The sequence below is a fragment of the Schistocerca americana genome, chromosome 5 (assembly GCF_021461395.2).
Source record: "Schistocerca americana isolate TAMUIC-IGC-003095 chromosome 5, iqSchAmer2.1, whole genome shotgun sequence".
NCBI lineage: Eukaryota > Metazoa > Arthropoda > Insecta > Orthoptera > Acrididae > Schistocerca > Schistocerca americana.
This window is the reverse complement of record NC_060123.1, coordinates 748,062,021-748,075,241: the sequence shown is the minus strand read 5'-3', so window position 1 is coordinate 748,075,241 and position 13,221 is coordinate 748,062,021.

Sequence of the window (13,221 nt, the reverse complement as noted above, 5' to 3'; positions counted from 1 at the left end):
CTCCTTTTGCACTTAAGGTGGCACTGTGCATTTTGTATTTAATTCCGATGTAATTTCAGTGTTTCATCGTCAATGTGAATATCCAAGGAATACATAGAACCTGCAGTGGTGTATCGGAAACTAATACTAATCTCACAGGAAAGTATCAAAGCACCGACTGTGAGAAGAGTCTCTATTCTTGTGCTTAAGGCGGCATTGTGCCTTCTGTATTTAATTCCGACGCGATTTTTGTGTTTCGTCGTTAATATGAAGGTCCAAGGAATACATTGAACCTGCAGTGGTGTATCGGAAACTAATACTGGTCTCATAGGAAAGGATCAAAGCACAGACTCTAAGAAGTCTCACTCCTTTTGTACTTAAGGTGGCATTGTGCCTTTTGTATTTAATTCCGATGTAATATCAGTGTTTCATCGTCAATGTGTATGTAAAAGGAATTCATTGACCCTGCAGTGTTGTATCGGAAACTAATACTGGTCTCATAGGAAAGGATCTAAGCACAGACTCTAAGAAGTCTCACTCCTTTTGTACTTAAGGTGGCATTGTGCCTTTTGTATTTAATTCTGATGTAATATCAGTGTTCCATCGTCAATGTGTATGTAAAAGGAGTACATTGAACCTGCAGTGGTGTATCGGAAACTAATACTGGTCTCATAGGAAAGGATCAAAGCACAGACTATAAGAAGTCTCACTCCTTTTGCTTTTAAGGTGGCATTGTGCATTTTGTGTTTAATTCCGATGTAATTTCAGTGTGTCATCGTCAATGTGAATATCCAAGGAATGCATAGAACCTGCAGTGGTGTATCGGAAACTAATACTGGTCTCACATGAAAGGATCAGAGCACCGACTGTAAGAAGAGTCTCTGTTCTTGTACGTAAGGCGGCATTGTGCCTGTTGTATTTAATTCCGACGCGATTTCTGTGTTTCATCTTCAATGTGAAGGTCCAAGGAATACATTGAACCTGCAGTGGTGTATCGGAAACTATAACTGGTCTAACAGGAAAGGATCAAAGTACAGACTCTAAGAAGTCTCACTCTTCTTGCATTTAAGGCGGCATTGTGCCTTTAGTATTTAATTCCGATGTAATTTGAGTGTTTCATTGGCAACGTGTACGTAAAACGAATACATTCAACCTGCAGTGGTGTATCGGAAACTAATACTAATCTCATAGGAAAGGATCAAAATACAGACTCTAAGGTGTCTCACTCTTCTTGCATTTAAAGCGGCATTGTGCCTTTTGTATTTAATTCCGATGTAATTTCAGTGTTTCATCGTCAATGTGACAGTCCAAGGTAGACATTGAACCGGCAGTGGCGTAACGGAAACTATAACTGGTCTCACAGGAAAGGATCAATGCACAGACACTAAGAAGTCTCACTCTTCTTGCATTTAAGGCGACATTTTGCCTTTTGTATTTAATTATGATGTAATTTCAGTGTTTCATCGTCAATGTGAATGTCCAAGGAATACATTGAACCTGCAGTGGCGTATCGGAAGCAAATACTGGTCTCACAGGAAAGGATCAAAGCACCGACTTTAAGAAGAGTCTCTATTCTTGTACTTAAGGTGGCATTGTGTTTTTTGTATTTAATTCCGACGCGATTTCTGTGTTTCATCATTAATGTGAAGGTCCAAGGAATACATTGAACCTGCAGTGGTGTATCGGAAACTATAACTGGTCTCACAGGACAGGATCAAAGCACAGATTCTAAGAAGTCTCACTCTTCTTGCACTTAAGGCGGCATTGTGCCTTTTTTACTTAATTCCGATGTAATTTCAGTGTTTCATCGTCAATGTGTATGTAAAAGGAATACATTGAACCTGCAGTGGTGTATCGGAAACTAATACTGGTCTCATAGGAAAGGATGAAAGCACAGACTCTAAGAAGTCTCACTCTTCTTGCATTTAAGTCGGCATTGTGCCTTTTATATTTAATTCCGATGTAATTTCAGTGTTTCATCGTCAATGTGAATGTCCAAGGAACACATTGAACTTCCAGTGGTGTATCGCAAACTAATACTGGTCTCACAGGAAAGGATCAAAGCACCGACTGTAAGAAGAGTCTATATTCTTGTACTTAAGGCGGCATTGTGCCTTTTGTATTTAATTCCGATGTGATTTCTGTGTTTTGTCGTCAATGTGAAGGTCCAAGGAATACATTGAACCTGCAGTGGTGTATCGGAAAATAATACTGGTCTTACAGGAAAGGATCAAAGCACAGACTCTAAGAAGTCTCACTCTTCTTGCACTTAACGCGGCATTGTGCCTTTTGTATTTCATTCCGATGTAATTTCAGTGTTTCAGCGTCAATGTATATGTAAAAGGAATACATTGAACCTGCAGTGGTGTATCGCAAACTAAAACTGACCTCTTAGGAAAGAATCAAAGCAGAGACTCTAAGAAGTCTCACTCTTCTTGCACTTAAGACGGCATTTTGCCTTTTGTATTTAATTCAGATGTAATTTCAGTTTTTCATCGTCAATGTGTATGCAAAAGGAATACATTGAACCTTCAGTGGTTTATCGGAAACTAATACTGGCCTCACAGGAAAGGATCAAAGCACAGACTCTAAGAATTCTCACTCTTCTTGCACTGAAAGCGGCTTTGTGCCTTTTGTTTTTAATTCCGATGTAATTTCAGTGTTTCATCGTCAATGTGAACGTCCAAGGAATACACTGAACTTGCAGTGGTGTATCGGAAACTAATACTTGCCTCACAGGAAAGGATCAAAGCACATACTCTAAGAAGTCTCACTCTTCTTGTACTTATGGCGTCACTGTGCCTTTTGTATTTAATTCCGATGTAATTGCAGTGTTTCATCGTCTGTGTGAAGGTCCAATGAATACATTGAACCTGCAGTGGTCTATCGGAAACTAATACTGGTCTCACAGGAAAGGATCAAAGCACAGACTCTAAGAAGTCTCACTCTTCTTGCACTTAAGGCAGCATTGTGCCTTTTGTATGCAATTCCGATGTAAACTCAGTGTTTCATCGTCAATGTGTATGTCCAAGTAATACATTGAATGTGCAGTGGTGAATCGGAAACTAATACTGGTCTCATAGGAAAGGATCAAAACACAGACTGTAAGAAGTCTCACTCTTCTTGCACTTAAGGCGGCGTTGTGCCATTTGTATTTAATTCCGATGTAATTTTAGTGTTTGATCGTCAATGTGAATGTCCAAGGAATACATTGAACATGCAGTGGTGTATCGGAAACTAATACTAGTATCATAGGAAAGGATCAAAGCACCGACTGTAAGAAGAGTCTATATTCTCGTACTTAAGGTGGCGTTGTGCCTTTTGTATTTAATTCCTATGTAATTTCAGTGTTTCATCGTCAATGTGTATGTAAAAGAAATACATTGAACTTGCAGTGGTGTATCGGAAACTAATACTGGTCTCATAGGAAAGGATCAAAACACCGACTCTAAGAAGAGTCTATATTCTTGTACTTAAGGTGGCATTGTGCCTTTTGTATTTAATTCCGATGCGATTTCTGTGTTTCGTCGTCATTGTGAGGGTCCAAGGAATACATTGAACCTGCAGTGGTGTATCGGAAACTAATACAGGTCTCATAGGAAAGGATCAAAACGCAGACTCTAAGAAGTCTCACTCTACTTGCATTTAATGCGGCATTGTGCCTTTTGTAATTAACTTTCACGTAATTTCAGTGTTTCATTGTCAATGTTAATGTCCAAGGAATACATAGAATCTGCAGTGGTGTATCGGAAACTAATACTGGTCTCACAGGAAAGGATAAAAACAGAGACTCTAAGAGGTCCCACTCTTCTTGCATTTAAGGCGTCATTGTGCCTTTTGTATTTAATTCCGATGTAATTTCTGTGTTTCATCGTCAATGTGGAGGTCCCAGGAATACATTGAACCTGCAGTGGGATATCGGAAACTAATACTGGTGTCATAGGAAATGATCAAAGCACAGACTCTAAGAAGTCTCACTCATCTTGCACTTAAGGCAGCATTGTGCCTTTTGTATGCAATTCCGATGTAAATTCAGTGTTTCATCGTCAATGTGTATGTCCAAGTAATACATTGAACGTGCAGTGGTGAATCGGAAACTAATACTGGTCTCATAGGAAAGGATCAAAACACAGACTGTAAGAAGTCTCACTCTTCTTGCATTTAAGGCGGCGTTGTGCCATTTGTATTTAATTCCGATGTAATTTTAGTGTTTGATCGTCAATGTGAATGTCCAAGGAATACATTGAACCTGCAGTGGTGTATCGGAAACTAATACTGGTTTCACAGGAAAGGATCAAAGCACACTCTCTTAGAAGTCTCACTCTTCTTGCATTTAAGGCGGCATTGTGCCTTTTGTATTTAATTCCGATGTAATTGCAGTTTTTCATCGTCAATGTGAAAGTCCCAGGAATACATTGAACCTGCAGTGGTGTATCGGAAACTAGTACTGGTCTCACAGGAAAGGACCAAAGCACCGACTCTAAGAAGAGTCTATATTCTTGTACTTAAGGCGGCATTGTGCCTTTTGTATTTAATTCCGATGCGATTTCTGTGTTTCGTCGTCAATGTCAAGTTCCAAGAAATACATTGAAGCGGCAGTGGTGAATCGGAAACTAATACTGGTCTCATAGGAAAGAATCAAAGCACAGTCTCCAAGAAGTCTCACTCTTCTTGCACTTAAGGGGGCATTGTGCCTTTTGTAATTAATTTTCATGTAATTTCAGTGTTTCATCGTCAATATTAATGTCCAAGGAATACATAGAACCTGCAGTGGTGTATCGGAAACTAATACTGGTCTCACAGGAAAGGATCAAAACACAGACTCTAAGAATTCTCACTCTTCTTGCATTTAAGGCGTCATTGTGCTTTTTGTATTTAATTCCGGTGTAATTTCTGTGTTTCATCGTCAATGTGAAGGTCCAAGGAATACATTGAAACTGCTGTGGTATATCGGAAACTAATACTGGTCTCATAGGAAAGGATCAAAGCACAGACTCTAAGAAGTCTCACTCTTCTTGCATTTAAGGCGGCATTGTGCCATTTGTATTTAATTCCGATGTAATTTCAGTGTTTCATCGTCAATGTGAATGTACAAGGAATACATTGAACCTGCAGTGGTATATCGGAAATTAATACTGGTCTCAGAGGAAAGGATCAAAGCACCGACTGTAAAAGAGCCTCTATTCTTGTTCTTAAGGCGGCATTGTGCCTTTTGTATTTAATTCCGATGTGATTTCTGTATTTTTTCGTCAATGTGAAGGACCAAGGAATACATTGAACCTGCAGTGGTGTATCGGAAAATAATACTGGTCTCACAGGAAAGGATCAAAGCACAGACTCTAAGAAGTCTCACTCTTCTTGCACTGAAGGCGGCGTTGTGCCTTTTGTTTTTAATTCCGATGTAATTTCAGGGTTTCATCGTCAATGTGAACGTCCAAGGAATACATTGAACTTGCAGTGGTGTATCGGAAACTAATACAGGTCTCATTGGAAAGGATCAAAGCACAGACTCTAAGAAGTCTCACTCTTCTTGCATTTAATGCGGCATTGTGCCTTTTGTAATTAATTTTCATGTAATTTCAGTGTTTCATCGTCAATATTAATGTCCAAGGAATACATAGAACCTGCAGTGGTGTATCGGAAACTAATACTGGTCTCACAGGAAAGGATCAAAACACAGACTCTAAGAAGTCTCACTCTTCTTGCATTTAAGGCGTCATTGTGCTTTTTGTATTTAATTCCGGTGTAATTTCTGTGTTTCATCGTCAATGTGAAGGTCCAAGGAATACATTGAAACTGCTGTGGTATATCGGAAACTAATACTGGTCTCATAGGAAAGGATCAAAGCACAGACTCTAAGAAGTCTCACTCTTCTTGCATTTAAGGCGGCATTGTGCCATTTGTATTTAATTCCGATGTAATTTCAGTGTTTCATCGTCAATGTGAATGTACAAGGAATACATTGAACCTGCAGTGGTATATCGGAAATTAATACTGGTCTCAGAGGAAAGGATCAAAGCACCGACTGTAAAAGAGCCTCTATTCTTGTTCTTAAGGCGGCATTGTGCCTTTTGTATTTAATTCCGATGTGATTTCTGTATTTTGTCGTCAATGTGAAGGACCAAGGAATACATTGAACCTGCAGTGGTGTATCGGAAAATAATACTGGTCTCACAGGAAAGGATCAAAGCACAGACTCTAAGAAGTCTCACTCTTCTTGCACTGAAGGCGGCGTTGTGCCTTTTGTTTTTAATTCCGATGTAATTTCAGGGTTTCATCGTCAATGTGAACGTCCAAGGAATACATTGAACTTGCAGTGGTGTATCGGAAACTAATACTTGCCTCACAGGAAAGGATCAAGGCACATACTCTAAGAAGTCTCACTCTTCTTGTACTTATGGCGTCATTGTGCCTTTTGTATTTAATTCCGATGTAATTGCAGTGTATCGTCGTCAGTGTGAAGGTCCAAGGAATACATTGAACCTGCAGTGGTCTATCGGAAACTAATACTGGTCTCACAGGAAAGGATCAAAGCACAGACTCTAAGAAGTCTCACTCTTCTTGCACTTTAGGCGGCATTGTGCCTTTTGTATTTAATTCCGATGTAATTTCAGTGTTTCATCGTCAATGTGAAGGTCCAAGGATTACTTTGAACCCGCAGTGGTGTATCGGAAACTAATACTGGTCTCACAAGAAAGGATCAAAGCACAGAGTCAAAGAAGTCTCACTCATCTTGCACTTAAGGCAGCATTGTGCCTTTTGTATGCAATTCCTATGTAAATTCAGTGTTTCATCGTCAATGTGTATGTCCAAGGAATACATTGACCGTGCAGTGGTGAATCGGAAACTAATACTGGTCTAATAGGAAAGGATCACAGCACAGACTCTAAGAAGTCTCACTCTTCTTGCACTTAAGGCGGCATTGTGCCTTTTGTATTTAATTCCTATGTAATTTCAGTGTTTCATCGTCAATGTGTATGTAAAAGAAATACATTGAACTTGCAGTGGTGAATCGGAAACTAATACTGGTCTCATAGGAAAGGATCAAAACACCGACTCTAAGAAGAGTCTATATTCTTGTACTTAAGGTGGCATTGTGCCTTTTGTATTTAATTCCGATGCGATTTCTGTGTTTCGTCGTCAATGTGAAGGTCCAAGGAATACATTGAACCTGCAGTGGGATATCGGAAACTAATACTGGTGTCATAGGAAAGGATCAAAGCACAGACTCTAAGAAGTCTCACTCTTCTTGCATTTAAGGCGGCATTGTGCCATTTGTATTTAATTCCGATGTAATTTCAGTGTTTCATCGTCAATGTGAATGTACAAGGAATACATTGAACCAGCAGTGGTATATCGGAAATTAATACTGGTCTCAGAGGAAAGGATCAAAGCACAGACTGTAAGAAGAGTCTCTATTCTTGTTCTTAAGGCGGCATTGTGCCTTTTGTATTTAATTCCGATGTGATTTCTGTATTTTGTCGTCACTGTGAAGGACCAAGGAATACATTGAACCTGCAGTGGTGTATCGGAAAATAATACTGGTCTCACAGGAAAGGTTCAAAGCACATACTCTAAGAAGTCTCACTCTTCTTGTACTTATGGCGTCAAATTGCCTTTTGTATTTAATTCCGATGTAATTGCAGTGTTTCATCGTCAGTGTGAAGGTCCAAGGAATACATTGAACCTGCAGTGGTCAATCGGAAACTAATACTGGTCTCACAGGAAAGGATCAAAGTACAGACTCTAAGAAGTCTCACTCTTCTTGCACTTTAGGCGGCATTGTGCCTTTTGTATTTAAATCCGATGTAATTTCAGTGTTTCATCGTCAATGTGAAGGTCCAAGGATTACTTTGAACCCGCAGTGGTGTATCGGAAACTAATACTGGTCTCACAAGAAAGGATCAAAGCACTGAGTCAAAGAAGTCTCACTCTTCTTGCACTTAAGGCAGCATTGTGCCTCTTGTATGCAATTCCGATGGAAATTCAGTGTTTCATCGTCAATGTGTATGTCCAAGTAATACATTGAACGTGAAGTGGTGAATCGGAAACTAATACTGGTCTCATAGGAAAGGATCAAAACACAGACTGTAAGAAGTCTCACTCTTCTTGCACTTAAGGCGGCGTTGTGCCATTTGTATTTAATTCCGATGTAATTTTAGTGTTTGATCGTCAATGTGAATGTCCAAGGAATACATTGAACCTGCAGTGGTGTATCGGAAACTAATACTGGTTTCACAGGAAAGGATCAAAGCACACTCTCTAAGAAGTCTCACTCTTCTTGCATTTAAGGCGGCATTGTGCCTTTTGTATTTAATTCCGATGTAATTGCAGTTTTTCATCGTCAATGTGTATGTCCCAGGAATACATTGAACCTGCAGTGGTGTATCAGAAACTAGTACTGGTCTCACAGGAAAGGACCAAAGCACCGACTCTAAGAACAGTCTATATTCTTGTACTTAAGGCTTCATTGTGCCTTTTGTATTTAATTCCGATGCGATTTCTGTGTTTCGTCGTCAATGTGAAGTTCCAAGAAATACATTGAACCGGCAGTGGTGTATCGGAAACTAATACTGGTCTCATAGGAAAGAATCAAAGCACAGACTCCAAGAAGTCTCACTCTTCTTGCACTTAAGGCGGCATTGTGCTTTTTGTATTTAATTCCTATGTAATTATCAGTGTTTCATCTTCAATGTGTATGTAAAAGAAATACATTGAACCTGCAGTGGTGTATCGGAAACTAATACAGGTCTCATAGGAAAGGATCAAAGCGCAGACTCTAAGAAGTCTCACTCTTCTTGCATTTATTACGGCATTGTGCCTTTTGTAATTAATTTTCATGTAATTTCAGTGTTTCATCGTCAATATTAATGTCCAAGGAATACATAGAACCTGCAGTGGTGTATCGGAAACTAATACTGGTCTCACAGGAAAGGATTTAAATACAGGAAGACTCTAAGAAGTCTCACTCTTCTTGCATTTAAGGCGTCATTGTGCTTTTTGTATTTAATTCCGATGTAATTTCTGTGTTTCATCGTCAATGTGAAGGTCCAAGGAATACATTGAAACTGCTGTGGTAATACTGGTCTCATAGGAAAGGATCAAAGCACAGACTCTAAGAAGTCTCACTCTTCTTGCATTTAAGGCGGCATTGTGCCATTTGTATTTAATTCCGATGTATTTTCAGTGTGTCATCGTCAATGTGAATGTACAAGGAATACATTGAACCTGCAGTGGTATATCGGAAATTAATACTGGTCTCAGAGGAAAGGATCAAAGCACCGACTGTAAGAAGAGTCTCTATTCTTGTTCTTAAGGCGGCATTGTGCCTTTTGTATTTAATTCCGATGTGATTTCTGTATTTTGTCGTCAATGTGAAGGACCAAGGAATACATTGAACCTGCAGTGGTGTATCGGAAAATAATACTGGCCTCACAGGAAAGGATCAAAGCACAGACTCTAAGAAGTCTCACTCTTCTTGCACTGAAGGCGGCGTTGTGCCTTTTGTTTTAATTCCGATGTAATTTCAGTGTTTCATCGTCAATGTGAACGTCCAAGGAATACATTGAACTTGCAGTGGTGTATCGGAAACTAATACTTGCTTCACAGGAAAGGATCAAAGCACATACTCTAAGAAGTCTCACTCTTCTTGTACTTATGGCGTCATTGTGCCTTTTGTATTTAATTCCGATGTAATTGCAGTGTTTCGTCGTCAGTGTGAAGGTCCAAGGAATACATTGAACCTGCAGTGGTCTATCGGAAACTACCACTGGTCTCACAGGAAAGGATCAAAGCACAGACTCTAAGAAGTCTCACTCTTCTTGCACTTTAGGCCTCATTGTGCCTTTTGTATTTAATTCCGATGTAATTTCAGTGTTTCATCGTCAATGTGAAGGTCCAAGGATTACTTTGAACCCGCAGTGGTGTATCGGAAACTAATACTGGTCTCACAAGAAAGGATCAAAGCACAGAGTCAAAGAAGTCTCACTCGTCTTGCACTTAAGGCAGCATTGTGCCTTTTGTATGCAATTCCTATGTAAATTCAGTGTTTCATCGTCAATGTGAAGGTCCAAGGAATACATAGAATCTGCAGTGGTGTATCGTAAACTAATACAGGTCTCATAGGAAAGGATCAAAGCGCAGACTCTAAGAAGTCTCACTCTTCTTGCATTTAATGCGGCATTGTGCCTTTTGTAATTAACTTTCATGTAATTTCAGTGTTTCATTGTCAATGTTAATGTCCAAGGAATACATAGAATCTGCAGTGGTGTATCGGAAACTAATACTGGTCTCACAGGAAAGGATCTAAACACAGACTCTAAGAGGTCCCACTCTTCTTGCATTTAAGGCGTCATTGTGCCTTTTGTATTTAATTCCTATGTAATTTCAGTGTTTCATCGTCAATGTGTATGTAAAAGAAATACATTGAACTTGCAGTGGTGAATCGGAAACTAATACTGGTCTCATAGGAAAGGATCAAAACACCGACTCTAAGAAGAGTCTATATTCTTGTACTTAAGGTGGCATTGTGCCTTTTGTATTTAATTCCGATGCGATTTCTGTGTTTCGTCGTCAATGTGAAGGTCCAAGGAATACATTGAACCTGCAGTGGTGTATCGGAAACTAATGCAGGTCTCATAGGAAAGGATCAAAGCGCAGACTCTAAGAAGTCTCACTCTTCTTGCATTTAATGCGGCATTGTGCCTTTTGTAATTAACTTTCATGTAATTTCAGTGTTTCATTGTCAATGTTAATGTCCAAGGAATACATAGAATCTGCAGTGGTGTATCGGAAACTAATACTGGTCTCACAGGAAAGGATCAAAACACAGACTCTAAGAGGTCCCACTCTTCTTGCATTTAAGGCGTCGTTGTAGCTTTTGTATTTAATTTCGATGTAATTTCTGTGTTTCATCGTCAATGTGAAGGTCCCTGGAATACATTGAACCTGCCGTGGGATATCGGAAACTAATACTGGTGTCATAGGAAAGGATCAAAGCACAGACTCTAAGAAGTCTCACTCTTCTTGCATTTAAGGCGGCATTGTGCCATTTGTATTTAATTCCGATGTAATTTCAGTGTTTCATCGTCAATGTGAATGTACAAGGAATACATTGAACCAGCAGTGGTATATCGGAAATTAATACTGGTCTCAGAGGAAAGGATCAAAGCACAGACTGTAAGAAGAGTCTCTATTCTTGTTCTTAAGGCGGCATTGTGCCTTTTGTATTTAATTCCGATGTGATTTCTGTATTTTGTCGTCACTGTGAAGGACCAAGGAATACATTGAACCTGCAGTGGTGTATCGGAAAATAATACTGGTCTCACAGGAAAGGTTCAAAGCACATACTCTAAGAAGTCTCACTCTTCTTGTACTTATGGCGTCAAATTGCCTTTTGTATTTAATTCCGATGTAATTGCAGTGTTTCATCGTCAGTGTGAAGGTCCAAGGAATACATTGAACCTGCAGTGGTCAATCGGAAACTAATACTGGTCTCACAGGAAAGGATCAAAGTACAGACTCTAAGAAGTCTCACTCTTCTTGCACTTTAGGCGGCATTGTGCCTTTTGTATTTAAATCCGATGTAATTTCAGTGTTTCATCGTCAATGTGAAGGTCCAAGGATTACTTTGAACCCGCAGTGGTGTATCGGAAACTAATACTGGTCTCACAAGAAAGGATCAAAGCACTGAGTCAAAGAAGTCTCACTCTTCTTGCACTTAAGGCAGCATTGTGCCTCTTGTATGCAATTCCGATGGAAATTCAGTGTTTCATCGTCAATGTGTATGTCCAAGTAATACATTGAACGTGAAGTGGTGAATCGGAAACTAATACTGGTCTCATAGGAAAGGATCAAAACACAGACTGTAAGAAGTCTCACTCTTCTTGCACTTAAGGCGGCGTTGTGCCATTTGTATTTAATTCCGATGTAATTTTAGTGTTTGATCGTCAATGTGAATGTCCAAGGAATACATTGAACCTGCAGTGGTGTATCGGAAACTAATACTGGTTTCACAGGAAAGGATCAAAGCACACTCTCTAAGAAGTCTCACTCTTCTTGCATTTAAGGCGGCATTGTGCCTTTTGTATTTAATTCCGATGTAATTGCAGTTTTTCATCGTCAATGTGTATGTCCCAGGAATACATTGAACCTGCAGTGGTGTATCAGAAACTAGTACTGGTCTCACAGGAAAGGACCAAAGCACCGACTCTAAGAACAGTCTATATTCTTGTACTTAAGGCTTCATTGTGCCTTTTGTATTTAATTCCGATGCGATTTCTGTGTTTCGTCGTCAATGTGAAGTTCCAAGAAATACATTGAACCGGCAGTGGTGTATCGGAAACTAATACTGGTCTCATAGGAAAGAATCAAAGCACAGACTCCAAGAAGTCTCACTCTTCTTGCACTTAAGGCGGCATTGTGCTTTTTGTATTTAATTCCTATGTAATTATCAGTGTTTCATCTTCAATGTGTATGTAAAAGAAATACATTGAACCTGCAGTGGTGTATCGGAAACTAATACAGGTCTCATAGGAAAGGATCAAAGCACAGACTCTAAGAAGTCTCACTCTTCTTGCATTTATTACGGCATTGTGCCTTTTGTAATTAATTTTCATGTAATTTCAGTGTTTCATCGTCAATATTAATGTCCAAGGAATACATAGAACCTGCAGTGGTGTATCGGAAACTAATACTGGTCTCACAGGAAAGGATTTAAATACAGGAAGACTCTAAGAAGTCTCACTCTTCTTGCATTTAAGGCGTCATTGTGCTTTTTGTATTTAATTCCGATGTAATTTCTGTGTTTCATCGTCAATGTGAAGGTCCAAGGAATACATTGAAACTGCTGTGGTAATACTGGTCTCATAGGAAAGGATCAAAGCACAGACTCTAAGAAGTCTCACTCTTCGTGCATTTAAGGCGGCATTGTGCCATTTGTATTTAATTCCGATGTATTTTCAGTGTGTCATCGTCAATGTGAATGTAAAAGGAATACATTGAACCTGCAGTGGTATATCGGAAATTAATACTGGTCTCAGAGGAAAGGATCAAAGCACCGACTGTAAGAAGAGTCTCTATTCTTGTTCTTAAGGCGGCATTGTGCCTTTTGTATTTAATTCCGATGTGATTTCTGTATTTTGTCGTCAATGTGAAGGACCAAGGAATACATTGAACCTGCAGTGGTGTATCGGAAAATAATACTGGCCTCAGAGGAAAGGATCAAAGCACAGACTCTAAGAA